The following is a 21,113-nucleotide window of genomic DNA, read 5'->3' on the forward strand; positions in this document are numbered from 1 at the left end:
TATTCCTAACGTTTCTGTTTTCATTACTTTGTGAGATGCCCTTCGTCTATTTCGGCGACTCTCGGATTTCGGTGCAGCGGATGCCGTCCCCCTCTCAGGTGAAAAGCATTTACTAAATTGTTTTCTCTATTTAAACCTGAGGCATACCCGGGTGCCACTTCTCTCACTCGGAGGAAGCAGGCAGCAGACCGTCGGGAGAGCCTCTCCGCGATTTCACCAGTAAGTTTCCCCTTGGTAGTTTACGCGGCCCACATTATCGACCGCTGGGCTTTTTTATCTACAAAAACCTTTTGATTCGTCCGTAGTTGAAAGCAAAACTAATTTTTTGCTTTGTACTTCCCAGGGAATTAGCCCGAGCGTATCACTCTTCATCTTTTTGAGCCAAGCTTGATTCGGGGGACACACTACCTGAAGCACCCCATGGGACTCGTGAAAATCATTACGAGTAAGTTCCACCTAGTGCCCATGATTTATCTACTATCAGTCGAACGTCGTTCTTTACCACGTTTGTGTTACTTGTATTCGTTCTTCTTGTTTCAGACCCGATGTATGCACCTTTTTAAGATTCTCCTCTACACTCACGGTCTGTTGCCCCTGAATTTATGTATGCACATCCGGATAACTTGGAGGTAATTCTGCGAATTAAGTCTCTTCTGTAACCTTCTAATTTAATTTGCCCAACCGATGTACAGATGTATTTTGGAAGTTCTGACCGTTGGTCATTCTGACTCTGCCCTGGATTCTCTGACCCAAATTGTGATTTTGTATTCCCACATTTGAAAAGGTGTTTTTTTAAAATACTTTCTCCTCATTTCCGTCTTTTTTACAGTACCCCTTTCTTTGTATTTACCTCTCCGAGTATATCGATGTTCCTTTCTCTAGCCCTATGAAGTAACTCCTGGGCGTGTGTTACAGGTAAGCCATCTATCCCTCCAAGTAATCTTACATGTATTTATAGCTAATTGTTGAGCGAATGTGAGGCCACAATGTAGAATACCGGTTCACGGCCCGAGACCATTGGGTATGTTCTATCTTTACCAGCTCCCTCTCTCGTTTCTGCCCTCATTGACATGTGCTTCCTGGTTGTGTTACCACCATCCATTGACAGTGGTGCACATATATATACGAACATTTTCCTAAAAATGTATTCTCCATTATGTTCTACTGTATAGCTCCGATGACCAGTTTCCCTTTTCTTTATATTTAATATTTATTTTTATCTTTTGCCCACAGAAACACTACGGTTTTCAGTTTGTTGCCCAGCCAAGTTAAAATGGAACTGTAACAACAAAGTAAGCACAACTAGCCAGAACAAAAGGACTCAACTCACCGAAACTACTTCAGATTATCAGGCAAATAGAGTAGAGAAGAGTCTTCATAATCTACAGCGGCTCCCCTCCAGAGGCCCAGGAAATAAGTACCTTAAGATAAAAACATATACAATGAGAGGCAATATTCAACAGAGAATGAGGACCAGCAAGGCCTGATCCCAAGTTGGTGGCCTTCGCAGATGTTGGAGAGGCAAGTAAGCACAACTAGCCAGAACAGCAGGACTCAACTCATCGAAACGACTTCAGATTAGCAGTCAAATAGAGTAGAGTAGAGTCTCCTTAAGACCACAGAGAGGAGCAAACATGGAAGAAAGCTATCTACAGTCAGTTGGCTGGAATGCCCAGATCATAAAATATCCTGCTAAGCTGTCCAAAAACGCAGCCAAAAAATTCAAACATAACATCTTGAGAAAAAACCCAGACACGCTATTCTCCGACCCCTACATTAGCATAGTTAAAGGCACTATAGCGAACGACCTGATCTTCTTCACAAATAAAACGGCTAAATGGCGCAACGTCATCTCAAGAATGCTTAACACAAAAACTATAAAAAATATTCCACATGGCGCAAAAATGATGATCATGCAATCAAAAAGATGCAGAGCGGAACTGTGCATCACATTATATAAAACTGGAATAGTGATGATACAAGCATCAAACAGCGAACTAGAGAAGTTTGACAATGTTTTCCCGTCCTTAAAGGAATCATTAGAGTGCTCAAGTAGTCAACCACACCGGACTACACCAGATGTCAATCCGGTCAATAACAATACAACCACCAGAGACATCCAACGGAAGAGAGGACACCAGGAACAAGCTACAAGTATAGGAGACATTATCGAAATAGGAATGTCAACATCGGAGAATGAGTCTGAAAGGACAGAGAGACCGGAAAGACATGCGAGCAATGAACAGGACCGACTTCAAAGGGAAGAGACGACACCGCTCCCAAATGAAGAGACACAGTTAGAGGGCCCAAGATTTCAACTACACTGGACCCCACCAGCAGACAGTACTGACAATACCAATTCTATGACCAGAGACGACAAACGAAATGGAGGCCAGCAGGATCAAGCTACAAGATCAGGAGATAAAATCCAGCTGTCTTTAACAACATTTGAGAAGAAGACAGAAGGGTTAAAGAGGTTAACGAGTCAGGCGAACAAGGAAAAGGACCAACTACAAAAGGAAGAGATGATGCGGCTTCCAAATGAAAAGTCACCTCACTCAGCGCAGTCATCTCCTCTGAGTGAGCCACTCAATGATAACAGGGACACAGATTTATTAGAAGGTATCGACCAATCCTTAGAGCTCGCTAGTACAACGCAAGAGTCACCTAGATCCCCACCCACAAATGCACTGCTCACATCTCAAAACACAGAAAGCACATCCCACATCATAAATAGAATCGAAAATAACAACCAAACAGTGGGTAATAAGGAAAATATTTCGGCAAAAAGATCAGATCAAACACATAGGAAAGCAAAATGTAAAGCACGGATAGATAGGCTATCCATAACGAAGAGAACACTCTACAATAACCAGAAAAATATCAAAGAGATTCAGAAACAAATTGGCAACATGGCTCAAGACACACTTAATACCCTCCTAGCGATGGACAAAATACTGAAAATGACGGTATGCACCCACCTCCAAGGTCACGCATATCCAAAACCTGGTACATTCTTCACAAAGAAAGAGCAACGAGATGGCCATGCCACTATCAAACAGACACAACCGACCAGTTAGGACGAAGTCCTGGTCGAATGAGGATACCCTAGCCATACTCAGAACTTACGGACAAACGGACCACAAGAGAGGGGAGAGAATCAAAACAGTACCGATTGACCCCAATAGATCTTTCAGACGGAATGAAAGAAAATCGAACCTCAACAATTTACAACAAATCCAGCTAACATCGGATGCAATAAATCTGAATCTTAGCAACTCAGGGAAACCACTGATATGCCTTCTACTCAACTGTCGATCTGCAACTAAACACGCATCAGACATAGCAGACCTCATCATCAACAAGGGTATTGATGTGGCAATCCTGAAAGAAACGTGGCTATCGGAGTCATCTTCTCCAACCATGGATCTCTTAGTACCACCTCAGTATAACATTGTGCGACTAGATAGACCAAAAAAGTCAGGTGGAGGTATAGCCTGCATTCACCGATCGGATACAGAGATTAACCAAATACAATCCGACCCACTAGAGGCCTGTGAATACCTAAGTCTAAATATAAGATCAGCTGACAATCAAAGATGCAACCTGCATGCGTTTTACCACCCGCCGGGAGAGAACGCCAAGTTCACAGAACATTTAATGGAGATCACAACGGCCAACTATAACACCGATACCAAGAACATTTACCTAGGTGATTTCAACTTACACTGGGATGACTGCAATGATAAATTGGTCAACGCGCTTAAAGATTTCCTCTCGGAGCTAAACCTCACTCAAGCATGCACGCAACCTACACACTTGAAAGGAGCAACGTTAGACTGGATAATATCAAGAAAAGAAGATACTTCAATCTTCTCAATAGCACCGTGTGACTGGTCAGATCATCATGCCATAACATTCATGATACCCACATGGAAAAAGAGCAAGACCTCGCAACCAGTCAAGGTCAAAAAATGGATGCGCGACACAAAAGAGGAGAATATTGGGAGACTAGCAGAAAGATGTGAGAGAGACCTGAAGCTACCTAGCAACCTGTAGAATGTAAAAGAGTTGACAGATCACTACAAAACGTCAGTTGCGAATATTGTCAACGACACCTTGCCACTAAAATGGAAAAGAGTCGGGGGCGTGGCCAACTGCCGAGCATGGCGGCAGCTTGAAGCGGGAGCTCCTACAGGCAAAACGGCCCGCGCTATCTATCCGGACACTAATCCGACTTCTTGCCCGCTCGAAGGAGCGCCTTAGGCTCAGGAACCCAGGCGGCGCTACTTGCTCCAACCCCGGTGGCTCTCTGGCATCGGGAACTGCTCCGTCCAGTAACGAGGATCCGAGGCCTGCGCCTGCCTGAAAGCATCGGCCTGTAGTGACCGTGGAACCCGGGCGGAAGTCAACCATCCCCGGCCCGGGCACTGGGACACTGACCGGTCGCTGCAGCCTTCTTGCCGCGAAAGGTACGGGACAACGCCGTGTTTCCAGCGCGCCCTCCCCCTGTGTGGTCTGAGTGAGCAGTCCAGGCCGGGGCTCCTACTGACGCTGTCTGGAGGCACAGAGCACATCGGCACGGACCGGCAAACATCCCTGGACGCCGGCGGACGCCATCTTGGAGACGCCGAGCAACCAGATCCGCCGCTCCTACACCGGGGTAAGGAGATACGAGCCGGGGCCCCCCGCCTCCTCCCAGCACTGCTAACAGTACGAAACTTACCCCAATTAGGCGCGTCCCGGTTCCAGCATCCTGACACGGAGGCGAGGGGCTGCGGTGACCCGAGTAGGGCCCTGTTGATCTCCACGATCCTGCGTTGGGGCTACTGCCACAGTAAACAAGAGAGATCAGGCGCACTGCACAGGGGACCCCCCGACACGACCCACTACGGCGGCGCTACAAAGCCGCGGCTGGCAGCGCTATACAACGCGCTGGATACCGGAGCAGTTCCACCACAGACCACATTTGCGGTCCTTGGAGACCATCGTCTTGACCACCGCGACCACTGGATGCGCTGCATCACGGCCCTGATTCAGAGAAGGGGGAGAAAAGACCACAGTCAACTCCTTGCACCGGGTGGAGCGCACACAGGAAGGCTCGACAACAAAAGAAATCCCGAGGCTCATAGACCGAGAACTGCCCAGCACCCTAGTGCACATTGCTCCTCCATCACCGCGACAACATGGCTGGAAAGGGTACGCGGAGCACGACGACGCAGGCGAAGCTTGACAAATTCGCATACGGCCAGCATGCCCATTCACAGTCTGGTGGCCGTCACTCAACTGGCACGGCCCTGGAACCGAGTGGTACTCCGAAGGTGACCTTGGAAGACGTAATGAAAACTCTCAACGAGGTCCGAACGACAGTGGGTTCCATCTCCACCGAGGTTACCCTGATGCGGGCGGATTTCCAGAAAATGACGGAGAGAGTGTCGCAAGTGGAGGTAGTCACCAAATCACTCGTAGAAGATACTTCGGACCTACAAGTGGCAATGGAACGCATGGAAAGAGTCACTAGACAGTTGCAAGAGAAGCTGGACGACCAGGAAGGGCGTTCCCGGAGAAACAACGTCCGCATACTTGGCCTGCCAGAGACGGAGGGTAAAGCTGCAATGGACCTATACGTCGAGGATCTAATTAAAAACCAACTGAAACCTAAAGGCCTCTCGCACTTCTTTTCCGTTGAAAGAGCACACCGAGTTCCTGGGGGAGCGGCCAAGCCTGGTGCCACTCCACGTCCTGTGCTGGCCAGGCTCTTCAATTTCAGAGACAGGGACGCGATCCTTCAGGCGGCGAGAGTCTCCCCACCTGTGCGGATACAGAACTCAACCTTGGCATTCTTTCCTGACTACACGGCAGACGTGGCTAGGCGCAGAAAATCATTCACGGAAGTGAAAAAGGCCCTGCGAGACAAAGGCCTGCCTTACTCCATGCTCTTCCCCGCCAAGTTGCGCATAGTGGCAGAAGGAAAAACTTGGTTCTTTGACACGCCAGAGGTGGCTAGAGAATGGCTGGATGGCTGGAGGCAGGTGGGCCAGCCCCAGAGGCCGCACAGAGACCGACAGCCTCAACGCAGCGGAAAATCGACGGGTCACCCGCCAAGAGACCCCCCGACTGAAGAAGGTGTGACGACGCTGGATTCTGATCTTGAGAGGGACCCACTTGACTCTGGACAACCTATTCAGGGCTGACCGAACTGGGCTGCATGAGACACTGCAGGTTTACAGCCCTTGGGGACTTGACGCTGATGGAGCTGAGTAGGGCGGGCATTGGCCGGTGCCTGTAGGGGTCTCACCAACAGTATTCACAACAGAGTACCAGAGGGTCAGTAAAACGACAGGCTAGTTAAGAAAGACAGAACAGGTGTAGCGCTCCCACTATCCATATGATTTCGGGGCAAATGCTAAAGAATATATATATATATATGTATGTATATATCTCTATGCCAGATCAAAATCAGTATCTGGTCTCTGGCTCCCATCAGTCACCACTCGGAACCGCCCTTCATCATTTGGGGCCCCGAGGACCAACACTGTACCAGATCTCGGTATATTGACAGAAAGAGAAAATCTTCCTGTAAGTCTGTGTGTGTTGGTATTATGGTCAAAACCATATATGTTGGTGAAGTGGCTGATGGGGTTGGAGAGAAATCTACAGTGCAGTGCAAGAAAAACCAGGAAAAGAATAAGGGTGAATAAAATTGGTTTAAGGAGCAAAAGATAATTTATTAGGGTTTAACTCCTAGCACCAATGTTAAAAAATAGCTCAGACAGGGTGAAATTATAACCTGCCTAGTGGTGTGACGTGGTCGACATGTTTCAGCAAACCTGGCTATTAGCCTTGCTTTCTTCAGGACCTATTAATTACAGCTACTGCAAACAAAAAACCCAACGTGACAAGTAAGTAAAAGGGTAAAAGGTAGTGTGGGAACGACACAGAAAAGTCACCTGAACCTCCAGGTTGTGTCTGTTCCAGACCTCTTCTTACACTCAGCGGCGGGCTGATCAGTAAGAGATATACACCTCACCTCGCCTGGCTGCGGCTCAGGACTGGTGAAGCACCGCTCTATCCGTCGGTACTTCCTTGCGGCATCTGTGCCGTCTGGGGAGACCTCGTATATCTCTTACTGATCAGCCCGCCGCTGAGTGTAAGAAGAGGTCTGGAACAGACACAACCTGGAGGTTCAGGTGACTTTTCTGTGTCGTTCCCACACTACCTTTTACCCTTTTACTTACTTGTCACGTTGGGTTTTTTGTTTGCAGTAGCTGTAATTAATAGGTCCTGAAGAAAGCAAGGCTAATAGCCAGGTTTGCTGAAACATGTCGACCACGTCACACCACTAGGCAGGTTATAATTTCACCCTGTCTGAGCTATTTTTTAACATTGGTGCTAGGAGTTAAACCCTAATAAATTATCTTTTGCTCCTTAAACCAATTTTATTCACCCTTATTCTTTTCCTGGTTTTTCTTGCACTGCACTGTAGATTTCTCTCCAACCCCATCAGCCACTTCACCAACATATATGGTTTTGACCATAATACCAACACACACAGACTTACAGGAAGATTTTCTCTTTCTGTCAATATACCGAGATCTGGTACAGTGTTGGTCCTCGGGGCCCCAAATGATGAAGGGCGGTTCCGAGTGGTGACTGATGGGAGCCAGAGACCAGATACTGATTTTGATCTGGCATAGAGATATATACATACATATATATATATATTCTTTAGCATTTGCCCCGAAATCATATGGATAGTGGGAGCGCTACACCTGTTCTGTCTTTCTTAACTAGCCTGTCGTTTTACTGACCCTCTGGTACTCTGTTGTGAATACTGTTAGTTGGGCTTGTATTCGGAGCTGGTCATTAAACTGCCCATGGGTCCCCCTTACTGTATGTGTTTTGGGGTCTCACCAACCCCACGAGCAAGTAAGATGGACGGGGAGGGACTTAAGCACTCTGCCAAGTTGGGGATGCGGGCGGGTTTTCGTCCGTGGTGCAGGGAAGCAGGGAGGGGGTTGGGAAGGGTTGTTATAATGTTATGGTTCTGGTTATTGTTCTCAGTCATCACCACTTCCATGGAGATCGCGGTCACACTACAGACCATACACTCCTGGTACCCTAACGCGAGTCATCACATAGCTATCACGCTCCACTTCCTCGTATTTGCAACGTTACTCCTGAACCCGAATGGCCCAACAGAATCGAAACACGCCCGCTGAAGGCGGCACGCCGATGGTAATGGTCTCCCCCTTAAAACTGCTTTCTTGGAATGTAAGAGGCCTAGGGGATAAAATTAAAAGGGGGTTGGTCCTACAAACAATCAAACGTCATGGGCCTGACTTGGTGATGCTGCAGGAAACACACCTGGCTGGGTCCACCTGCAAAGCACTTGATAGACGAGGATATGCCATGGCAGTCCGTGCGGAGTTCACAACAGGGTCCAGGGGAACGGGAATACTCCTTAAGAAAAACTCTTCTTTTATGGTTGATAGCCGCAGAGCGGATGACCAGGGTCGGTTTGTGGCGCTGTGTGGCCAGTGGGAAGGGAGACCCCTCACTGTGGTATCCGTGTATATCCCCCCAGCATTACATTCGACGGCGCTACCGGCGCTGGGTCAATTTCTTGTTGACCTTCCGGAGGGCGACATGATCATTGGGGGAGACTTCAATGCCATAACAGACCCGCTGCTAGACACCTTTCCTGTGCGGGAGCGCCAGAGAGGGACCTCCACGCTGCCTGGTTTTCTGGCCGCACTGGGCCTGACAGATGTTTGGCGTCAATTGAACCCCACAGCAACTCAGTACACACACTACTCCTCTTCATACAACAGTCTATCCCGTATTGACTACCTTTTCTTTTTGGGAGTGGGACTGGGATTAGTAGACAAATTAGAGATCCTGCCCAGAGGTATATCTGATCACTCTCCAATATCCCTCCACCTCACCAATAAAGAGAAGAAACGCGCAAGGCTCTATCCGATATATCCCAACTATTTGCAAGTCCCTGGTATTAGGAAGAAACTCAAACAGGCATCGACTCACTACTTTACAGAAAATGTAGAGTCGGTATCCTCTCCTTCGATACTATGGGAGGCATATAAAACAGTCCTGCGCGGCGCAGCTATAGCGACTATCACGGGACACAAGAGAGACTCCAGACGTGAACTCACCCAACTAGAACTGGCGTTACACACCGCAAACACTGCTCACATGTCGGACCCCACCCCTGACACCGCACATGAGCTACACCTCAAACAGCAGCAACACCTGGCCCATCTTACGACGGTTACCAAAGGGCACTTGGCGAACACCGCACACAGGGTATATGATGTAGGAGATAAGGCCGGGAAAATGTTGGCCTGGCTGGACAGAAAGGGGGGTTGCAATAGAGGTATTCAGAGATTATGTACACAGGAAGGCAAGCTGCTGACGCACCCTGAACACATAGTAGACACCTTGGCACGCCACTATCAGGGAATCTACACCCCAGACCGGATGGTCACGGACCGGGAGGCGTTAGCATCGCTCGACCACATTACTGTCCCCACGCTTTCGCAAGAAGCTCAACAGGAACTGGACACTGACTTAACAGACACCGAAGTCCAATTAGCAATACAGTCGTTGCAATCTGGCAAGGCGCTGGGTCCTAATGGGATACCCATAGAATGGTATAAAACGTCGGCCTCCTTGCTGAGCACGCCCCTACTAAATATGTACAAGGAAAGTTTAGACAAAGCCGAACTCCCTCTAGACCAACGCACGGCCACGATAGTGGCCATTCCTAAGCCAGACAAACCACCGACACTGTGCACCTCGTACCGACCCATCTCCCTGCTTAACGCAGAAGTGAAGATCCTGGCTAAACTCCTGGCTAGTCGTCTAACCAACCACCTACACACCCTAATACACCCCGACCAATCAGGTTTCATGCCGCACAGGAATACTGCACTGAATCTGCGGAGGGTACACGGGGTCATGGCGCGGACGCATCTCCTTTCAGAACAAGCTGTCATCTTATCCCTGGATGCCAAAATGGCATTTGATCTGGTCGAATGGAGATACCTATTTGCGGTCCTCGCACGTATGGGCTTCGGCCCGAAATATATAGCGTGGGTACGGTTGTTGTATGAGTCACCGATGGCGCAAGTAGTGGCCAACGGCCACATCTCACGGCCTTTTCCCCTGGGGCGCGGCACCAGACAAGGATGCCCGCTCTCCCCCCTACTCTTCGCGCTGGTATTGGAACCATTGGCTATCCTGCTCAGAGCGACACCGCTGTTTCGGGGCATCACATGGAAGGACGGGTGGGAAGATAAGGTTTCCCTGTATGCAGATGATATGCTAATCTACATGACCAATCCGAATGAGGGTGTTCCTGCCCTATTGGCACTATGCGACGAGCACGGAAAAGCATCAGGATACACCCTGAATTGGTCAAAATCTATACTGTTTGTACTCAAGGGCCCGGAGCCGCTCCTACGAGCTGACTGCCCCCTGCAATTGGCTTCTGACTCGTTTAAATACCTAGGTATTCACATCACCACTACTGCTGCGGACTTCTACACCGCGAACTTGGTGCCACCTTTGGCGCGACTACGCACGGACGTTAAATATTGGGCCACCCTACCACTGACCCTACTGGGACGGGCAGCATTATATAAAATAAGGCAGACTGGTCGCAGTTAGGGACGGACGGCATGCTCTCAGTATTATATAATCATTCACAGGTTCGGAGATTGATTGGACCGACGTTCCATACGGCGACTTTATGGTATACAGCACAATCCCGACTAGGGTGGAAAGAGAAAATCACCAGGATGACGCCATTGTGGGACGCTAAATCATTGGGAAACTTAAGATCTAGCAAGGGCTTTACACAATGGGATCAAATAGGGATTTCAGTAGTAGGCGACCTTTGGGGTGAGGATTCGGTGGTTCCCTTCTCGCAGCTACAGCAACAGTATGGTATGGGACCCACTGAAACATTCAGATATGTGCAAATACGACATGCCCTTCTGCGCGCCATTCCACCTGACACCTCGCTCCCGGAATCGTCCCCACTAGAGGACAGGTTACTAACAGACTTTATGGAACAGAAGGCAACATCTCTCACATACAAAAAACTGGTTAATAACCTGGCAGACCCCGCGCAGAAGCTTAGAGAGAGGTGGGTCGGGGAACTGGGAGACATGGATGACACGGAATGGAATGAGGCACTAGCGTCACCAAGAGAAGTGGGCATCTCGGCTAGGTTTAGGCTGGTCCAACTTAAGATCCTCCACCGCACCTATTACACCAGAACACTTCTACACAAGATACACAGGGCACCACACCCCTTCTGTCTAAGAGGATGCGGGGAGGAGGGAACTTTACTGCACACCATATGGGATTGCCCTTTGATCCAGGAATTTTGGCGACAAATTATGCGCACAGTCTCCCAAACAGTTGAGGTGTCACTCCTGCCTGAGCCCCGCAGGTGCCTGCTGAACATTTGGGACTCCACTGACCTGGGTAGATATGGACAATTATGGGTCACGTTGGCTGTGACAGTGGCCAAAAGAGACATTGCTCAAAAGTGAGGTGCTCAAGATTTACCTACAATAGCTGGCTGGATTCGAAATATGGACCTTCTAATGGTGAGAGAACGGGCGGTATACGTGATGCGGGCATGCCCCCGTAAATGGAATAAGGTCTGGATGCCATGGAATAAATATAGGGGCGAACCGTGTGCAGCCCTACCTGAGGATGAGGACCTAGACTCAGAGGAGGATGAGGACTAGAGAGTGAGGGCGGGGTTATGTTATTCTGATTTGTAAAGGGATGGAGCGTGATCACAACATTGCCTTTAAACATTGTACGGGATGTGTATGATGGATGACCACTGTTTCTGAAAGGGTACAACATTTTATTGAAGTGATGGCATTAGTTAGGTTCTTTTTCTTATTTTGTAGAATTAGTTTCTTATCTTAGTCGCACTTACTGGCAACCAACTGCTGTACTAAACGAGGGCATATTGCGAAATGGGGGAGGGTATGGAATATTGCTCAGTGAGTTTATATGCGATAAAGTCGTGATTACTTTTTACTTGCCCTTCTAGTGAAAATGAACTCAGACAACGGACTGCACTGTGATTTATACATATATGAGGTGCACTTTGCGATACATGTGCAGCAGATGGGAAACAATGTTGATGTGAATAACTTCTTTGCCAATGTGACAATAAAGTTTTATAAAAAAAAAATGGAAAAGAGTCACAGAGAAGACAAAAAATCCATGGTTCAGTGGGGCACTGAACGAAGATAGGCGAAAGTTGAGATTGGCTGAAAGAAAATGGAGACAACACCCATCACCCTCTGAGCTGAAATCCCTCAGAAAAATCAGAAACCAATATAACAAAAAGATCATCAACTCCAAAAAGGAATTTATAAGATCAGAACTGGACAATGCCAAAAACAGACCAAGGAAACTATTTGAAATCTTAAAGCAACAATCAAATAAACTAGCCAAATCTGCACAAGAGAACACTAAAACTTCACTAAGCTGCGAACAATTCTCGACATTCTTCACAGAGAAAGCCAACTCGCTTGAGAAAGAGCTCAAAAGTGCAGCAGATAATTTAACTAACCAGCCATTGTCTACGCTCGATACCAGCTCAAAAACAGAAGGAAATAAGTCTAAAAACAAGGCACATTGGGATAACTTCAAAATTTATGACCAAAATACCGTTGCCAAAACGCTCTCGGATATCAAACCAAACAACCACTATCAGGACCCTCTACCCACGAAATGCCTAAAGGAAATCAGCCATATTGTGGTTCCAATCTGGACCACAATAATAAATGCATCACTAGCACAAGGGATCCTCCAGACTGCCTAAAAACAGGTCAAGTTGTCCCCTTAATCAAAAAACCGTCAGCGGATGCAACAGATCCGAATAACTTTCGACCAGTGACCAACATCCCTATACTGGCCAAACTAATGGAGAAATGCGTGCAAAACCAACTGAACCAACACATTCACAACTTCTCCCTGCTAGATGAATGCCAATCAGGATTCAGAGCAGGGCATAGCACAGAAACAGCGATCCTCCATATTGCGGATGACGCGCTACTGGCCCTGGATCAAAATCGAGCATGCCTACTGATTCTCCTAGACTTGTCATCAGCATTTGACACAGTGAATCATAAAGCACTATTGAACAGGCTGCAGGAAAGGATGGGACTGTCTGGAATTGTTTTGAAATGGTTCGAATCATTTCTGCAGAACAGAACTCAAAGATTCCTGGTCAACCAGTCACTATCACCATCTTGTCCTAACTCAATTGGAGTACCTCAAGGTTCAACACTATCCCCAGCACTATTCAACTTATATGTCGAACCGCTCACTGAAATTCTCCGAAAATCACAGATACAATATCACATGTATGCGGACGACACGCAAATATATATGAAGATCGGGTCTCTGGAAGACATTGAACTGATGAATGAGGCATTAAAAATGACATTGAACTGGTTAACAACAAACCACCTGAAGTTAAACGCCCACAAAACAGAGTTTCTACTAATCACACCAGCAAGGAGCCAGACGGTAATTAAGGAATGGACCAAGCTGTTGACAGCGCTAAACTGCACCCCAACCCTAGTCAACTCAGCGAAATCACTAGGAATTACATTAGATGAGAACCTCGACATGCAAGTCCACATTAAATCAATGGCTAAAAGTGCACGGTTTTACTTGAACTACATAAGAAAATTGAAACCTTTCATCTCAGAGGCGGATCTTAAACTGGCAGTCCAGTCCTTAGTAATTTCAAGGATTGAATATGGGTGCACCACCTTAGCCGGTTTGCCAAAAATGACCACAGCACCGCTAAAAGCATGCCTCAACGCAGCGGCAAGAATGATCACTGGATCCAGGAAATTCGACCATATCTCTCCTCACCTGAAAGCATTAAACTGGCTCCCCTATGAAGCCAGAATTCAATTGAAAATAGCATGTATCACTCATAAAGCAATCCATTACAACACACCAAGATACCTGGCCGGAAAAATTGAACTATCAGGAGGAAACAGACCAGCAAGGAGTGCCAAGGAGGTGCTGTTGCGGCCAGCCTTCTTCCGGAAGAAAAAAAACTTATGAGCGTTCTCAGGAGCAGCCCCCAGAATCTGGAACTCACTCCCTCCAAACATTAGAAAGATTAAAAATACAGTAACATTTAATAGAGAAGTGAAGAGCTTCATGATGAGTAAATACTTTGCATAGGGTAGTTTACTGAGCACAGACTTGATCTGTTGCTGCCCTGACTTAGAGCAGCAAGATCATTATAAGGAAAAACAGCCGACATGAACAAAGATATAGGATGAACAATGATTCGGGACAAACGTGACTACCGAGTCCAAGCTGTATCCTTACTGCTACCTCTTGTTAATTTGAACTTATATATATATTTACGCAACTATGTAATACCATAGAATTATCTACCTCATGTATGTTACCTTTAAATTATATAATATATACGTTAAATCCTTGACCTACCTCCTAATATATAGCGCTCACGTTACGGTATATAGATATATTGGTATCACCTCCTTATAGCGGCTTAGTACCTACCTCATATCTTCTTATTTTCAAACTGTTTACTAGTTTTGTTAATTGTTTACCTACCTCTGAATGTAAAGCGCTCTGATACCCACGGGTCATGTTCGCGCTATACAAAACATTAAATAAATAAATAAATAAATGATAGCAATTCTGAGAACACCTGCCTGCTAGAAAGCCCCTTAATGGTCTATATAAATTATGTGATGGTTGAATATATTTTTTATGTATGGGTTTTTTTCTGCAAGCACAGGGCAGCCTTATTCAAGTGGCAACGTATTTAAATGTTTCTTCTTTTCTATTTCTGTGCCCTAAACTGCAATTAAAAATATAAAATAAATAATTAACCATTATGCTAGTTCACCGAGGCCAGACTTCTTGGCTTTGCGAATGCTTGTAAATTTTCTGTTAGTTGTAACTATATTTATATAGAGCTTACTACCCCTAACAAGGCGTTGAATCACTTTTCGGAAAGTAGCACACTATTCCAGAACCCAAAAAGGACAGTGGTGAATTAGTATAGCGAAGTATGAATTTATTGGAGTGGTGGACATGTCTGTTAGTTGAATTGAAAGGATAATGGTGGGGTGGGATATAAGAGGGAAGAGTCTAGAAAGAACATGATTTTTTTCTATGGTAACTGAGATTTATAAAAGTTGTAAAGGCTTAGGTTGCTTTGTTTTAGCACTTTTTCCCCAATGGTCATAAAAGAATGATTGTGGGTTTAAATACATCTTCATTAACATTGTATTGCCATGTTCAAGTATTGATTGAATATCGCAAGTTCTACAGTGAACAATAATCAGTCCCCAAATAACTTCCCTTCTAGCCGTCATTTGTAGCCCACCCATCTCTTTGTTAAGCCGAGCTCTGCAAAAGTCAGAATTCTGGCTCTCTTAAGTTCTGATGTAGGCCAAGTCCATCCGGTATGCCTCCATGATTTGCGGTGTTATAATCTTCGAGCTTGAAGGGATTTAGGAGTTTCAGTGCTTGGAGGAGCTTTGGGCATGACAAACCTTGTAGTCTCTGCTGAAGTAGTCCAAGTGACAACCCCTGTTGCTTGGTGCAGGTTTTTTCCACCCCTGTACTAGTTTCAACAGAGAGATGGAAGTGGGATAACAGTTTACCTAGTGTACCATACAACGGGTACATTTCTGGTATCGGGCATCCCTACAGCATCACCTCAGTACATCTGGCCAGGTCTGACCCAGTGATTTGTTTAATAGTGGACAATATTGAGGCCAAGAAGGGTTTTATCTTAGGACATGACCAGAGTACTTGGGTAACGGGGACCCTTTTCCATGCACCCCCTCCAGCAGCGAGGGCTTTGACTTATCTTCATTTTCGCTAGGCGTATTGGGGTGGAATGCCAATGGTATAGTATCTTAAGTATGTTTACCCACCCTCTCGAGTGTGAAGCATTAGTTGTTAGCGCGAATCAAGATTTAATCCCATTGCTCATGTTCTAGAGTAATGCCTAGCTCCTTCGACCAGGCTCGCTGGAATGTGTGTTTGGTGGGGCCTGGTGTGGTATTTAGCATGTTGTATATAAAATGGCATATTTGTCATCTGTGCAGTGTAGGAAGTACTTTTTGAAGAGTGTAAGGGCTTGTTTCCCCTTGCTTAATTCTAGGGTGTAGGGTCCAGTGGCGTAATTGTACTAAGCAGTATCTTACAGTCTACTCTTCCTTTAGGTGTTCAAAGGACTGGACGAACCCTTGCATCACAAATAACTTAATGTTTTACAACAGCCCCCCCCAACCATTTGTCCTACTGGGTTCTAGCCAGTATGGATGTGAATTTGCAGTTTCCCCAGCGGGGTGTAAATTGGGAGGGAAATGTGGCGAGGCCCCACTTGATACCCCCACGCTATCCCAGACCTCCAATGTTGCCATCATGATGGTGAGATAATGAGTGTTTTTTGTCCGGTCGGTTTAGATTGCCAAGAGATCTCCCACAGGGGTCCTGCTGCCATCGTATGGTCAATTGGTCAATCATACCCCATCTCTTCTCTGTGTCCAGTGGATAAAATAGCATAGGTGTGTTGCATCATACTAATAGGCCAGGTTGGGGATTCCCAAGCCCCCTGATCTTGGGCATAGCAAGCCCCGTTTGGCTGATGCTCTCTGCCTTGCCCTGCCATATGAAGGTCGCAAAGATCGCCTGGAGGTACCCTATGTATTATCCCGGTATTTGGAAAGTTTGGGTCTGAAACAGGTATAGTATTTTGCACGCTGCTATTTTACAGAGAAGAGAGGTATTTATGCTTGGAGCTGCTCACAGATTCTAATCCCGGAGGGTCCACTCAGCCTTTGATCCATGAGAGGTCGATAAAATGAGTACCATTGAGTTGGATAACAAATATTTGTTACTCAGTGCCAAAATGCCTACGGGTAAACGTGTGCTGAACAAATACACGTTATGTTAAGTTCACATCGGTTGCCTCGTTTCAAGCACTAGAGATCTATATCTTTAGTCTTTGCCAGTGTTGGTGTTAGCACAAAAGTAAGTAACAGCAAAACACACAAGATAATGGACGGAATGTTGCAAAATGGCTAAACATTCATCCACAGTCACATATCTAGGTTTAAACCATCGTTATTTTGCTCACCAAGCCCCCCCCAGTTCAGACATGGCCATATGCAAATCAGTCTTGACCCGGTGCCTCATGGGAACAGTCCAGACCGAACTGCCAAGCCATGTCTTCCCTAAACCGGAATCAAGCATCCTAGGACCGGTTTCTGTCTATCAGCCGTTTTCGGCCAGGATAGCTTGACTCCAGTGGCGTAGGGAGCACAGTGTACAGTGTGTGTTTGAGGGCAGCCTAAAAGCTCTTGAAATGTCCCTATATATGCAGCCAGCCATTACTTTACACTTCCAACCCCTGAGCTGATCAGTGCTCCTTGTTAAAACAGTGGTCTAACAGCAACCTTGCAGTAAACAGGGACTGTTTGCCTTGAGACAGAACAGTGCAAGGTTGAAAACAATTTTCTGTAGCATCACACTTCTAAAAAGTATGAATAAAGGCAGCATTAAGTCATGTTTCAAAGGATGATCAGGGATGTGGAAATCCTATAGCCCGACGCCCGGGACATATTGTTTGGGTTCAAGGGCAACAAGTTTTCATGTGTATTTTGTCCTTGGGACAAGTAGGCCCAGTCCCTACAGAACAAACCCTTTGACTGCCAGTTTACAGTACCACATTATGGATCAGGGAAAGGCATTGCCTGCAGTTAAGGTAATATTTGGGTCCATGTGTTAATGCTGTTAAAACTTGCATTCATGGTTCATTAATGTAAAGGCTTTATTAATAGGGTGAGCACTCTAAGTAAATGTTGTAAGCTCAGGCTGTACTAATAATAATAATAATAATAAGCATTTATTAAGCGCCTGGCTGCACAAGACTGTGTGTCCCCGCGCTAACTACAAAATGCTAACCCATCAAAAGAGCACGAACCCAGGGAGCTAAGGTTTAGTATCTGGGAAATAAGTGAGTTTTAAGTTTAGCTCTAAAACTCACTTCAGATGGCTCCATCCGCAGGTGGATAGGCAGAGCATTCCAGAATTTGCTGGCCTGGTAGCGGAAGGATTTTCCGCCCATCTTAGCTTTTGTGATGCGGGGGATTTTAAATAGCATCCTGCCCGACGATCTTAGGTCTCTGATCGGCCTATGAATGGTAATAAGATCTCTCAGATAGCCAGGACCTTTGTTTTGAGCAATGCGGTGTGCATAGCAGAGAGTCTTGAATATTATTCTCTCTTTGATAGGGAGCCAGTGAAGCTTGGCTAGCGCATGTTTAGTAGATGATCTTCGAGGGAGACCGAGCACCAGACGTGCTGATGAGTTCTGAATGCATTGTAGCTGGTGCAGCCCCTTTTGATTTACACCGAGTAGGAGAACATTGCCATAGTCCAAATGAGGGGATATTAATGCATGGACAATGGTTTTTCTCGCTTCGGTCGGCAGAAGATCAAGAACTTTACGGAGTACCTTTAAGGTGCCATAGCATTTGCTAGTGACTTTGTTCACCTGGGCTTTGCCAGAGAGGTCGGCGTCAAGCATGACTCCGAGATTTTTTACTGTCTCCACAGGCAGTGGTAGTTCTCCTAGTTCGCTCGGCCACCAAGCTTGTGACCAAACAGAGGCATTTTTCCCTACTATCAATACCTCAGTTTTATCTCCGTTTAAACGGAGACAGTTGGTGTTCATCCATGTCGCTATTGATAGCATACAGTTAGAGAAGTTGGCAGCTGAGTCTCTATTGTCTGGCGTTATTTTGAACACCAACTGGGTGTCGTCGGCATAACTGACAATGCCCACCCCAAATTCCTCCGCAATGTGTGCCAGGGGCTCCATGTATATATTGAATAGAGTAGGGCTCAAGCTAGAGCCCTGTGGAACCCCATGGCTCACATTGCGAGGAGATGACTTAAAGGGTGGGCGGTGAAGTTGGAAAGTTCTGTCAGTGAGGTAGGACTGGAACCAGGTAAGAGCTGGGCCTTTTACTCCCATGACTGAGAGTCGAGACAGCAGCGATGAGTGCAGCACGGTGTCAAACGCTGCACTCAAGTCCAATAGGACCAACGCTGCTGTCTCTCCCTCATCTACTATCTTCCGAATCTGTTCGGTAGAATATAGAACCGCTGATTCGGTTGAATGTCCCGATCGGAACCCTGACTGAGAAGGGTGAAGAAGCGATTCCTTTTTTAAGAACTCCATAAGTTGAAGATTGGCCACCTTTTCTATGATTTTGGCACAGAAAGGGAGAAGCAAAATTGGTCTTAAGTTTTGGAGTTGAGTAATGGGAATGTTAGGTTTCTTTTTCAATGGTATTACCTGGGCAGATTTCCAGTTTTTCGGAACATGACCTTCTTGGAATGATAGAGTAATCATGTTGCGTATTTGATCCAGTAGTAGGTTTTCCATGACTGCTTTATACTGTTCTGGTGGACAAGCGTCCATGGGGGAACCTGAGCAGATGCTGTTTATGATTTTCATTAATTCTTGTTTATTGGTGGTTCTGAAGTTGGTAAAAAGAGGTTTGTGGGAGAGGGGATCTGGTTTAGCTACCTTGTTTTTATCTGTCCTGGTACTGCTAGAGAAGGTGGCATGAATTTTTTCTACCTTTTCCACGAAGAAATCAGCTATCTGGTCGCATATCTCCGTGGAGTAGGTATCTTTGGTATCTAAGCGAGAGGAGATAGTGATTTCTCTGTAGATGCCAAAAAGTTCCTTTGTAGGATTTTTAGATTCTACAATTCTGCTTTTGTAGTAGAGACTTTTCTCTAGTCTTACCAGTTTTTGGTATTTTTTCAACTCGCTTCTGTAGTTTTCTTTGAGTTCTGGAGTATAGTTTTTCCTCCACTTTCGTTCTATGGATTTACATAGAGCTTTAGCATTTTTTAGTTTTTCAGAAAACCAGGGGGCATTTTTTGTTTGTCGAGCTGGAGGTTTGGTAGTCCATGGAGCAATATTGTCTAACGCTTTAGTTATCCATGCTTCGAAATTATCCCATATCTCCTGTAGGGAATTTCCAGTTGGAGGGGGATGTTCGGTAAGTTCTTGTAACAGCAGATCAGGGGTGCATTTTTTAAAATTACGGCGTCTATAGGGAGGCTTTTTAGCATATGTATTGGTGATCCATTTTTTGACTATTTCAAATGGTACCATCTTATGGTCAGACCATATTAGTGGGATGGGAGGAGAAATATTTACGCCTTCCCAATTAGTGAATATGGGGTCTAATAGATGCCCTTGTTGATGAGTGGGTGTGGTAGAGAGAGGTCTAAGATCCACAGCGTTAAGGGCATTCAATATGAGTAGAGCATCCTTGGAGTGGGTATCCTCTAGATGGATATTGAGGTCGCCAAGTATGATGACATTTTTGTGTCTAATGGCCAACTGGGTTGCCAATTCAATAAGTTGGCTACAGAAGGATAGCGCTGCTCCAGGGGGTCTATAGATAAGTAAGCCAGTGATTGTATTAGTGGCATCAAGTTTTATGGTGAATCTGCCACATTCACTGTCCGCAATTTTTAGTTCATTTAATGTACATTCTAGTTCTTGTTTGCATATCATTGCCAGACCTCCCCCCCGTTGCCTCTGGCGGTCGATTCTCAGAAGGCAATAGTTATTCGGTATGGACTCTAAGATCTCTGGAGAGGAAGTTTCCTCTAGCCATGTTTCCGTAAGAAACAAGGTGTCCAGATTTTCATTGAGCAACAAGTCATAGATTTCAGTTTTGTGCTTGGGCAAGGATCTGCAGTTCAATAATGCCATCCTGAGGTTCAACTTGTTATTCGTAGTAATTGTGGTTATCGGAAAAGATTGATGGCATATGTTACATTGTGAGGGTAAGGACTGCGGGTCTATGGAGTGCAGGCAGCGGTAGGATAATGGCTTACCAAGTTTCAGCAAGTCGGTTGTTGTATAAAGAAGGCGAGGGGTCTGGGTAATGTGTGCCTCTGCAGGTGGTAAGAAGCCAGGTGTATGGAGTCCAGCCCCGTGCCCC

General features: G+C 46.1%; 1 protein-coding gene and 1 long non-coding RNA gene across 5 annotated transcripts in view; one reads left to right on the top strand and one right to left on the bottom strand.

The window, feature by feature from the left end:
• The window catches only part of RPGRIP1L (RPGRIP1 like), a 1,159,147-nt gene that overhangs the window by 1,132,711 nt on the left and 5,323 nt on the right, over nt 1-21,113 (bottom strand). The gene's annotated exons all lie outside the window — the stretch shown is intronic.
• On the top strand, nt 69-1,049 carry LOC147674111 (uncharacterized). The gene is made up of 4 exons (XR_015302550.1): nt 69-219; nt 344-445; nt 541-629; nt 830-1,049. It is a non-coding gene; the product is annotated as an uncharacterized LOC147674111 (long non-coding RNA).

This window comes from Lissotriton vulgaris, chromosome 12, assembly GCF_964263255.1.
Source record: "Lissotriton vulgaris chromosome 12, aLisVul1.2, whole genome shotgun sequence".
NCBI lineage: Eukaryota > Metazoa > Chordata > Amphibia > Caudata > Salamandridae > Lissotriton > Lissotriton vulgaris.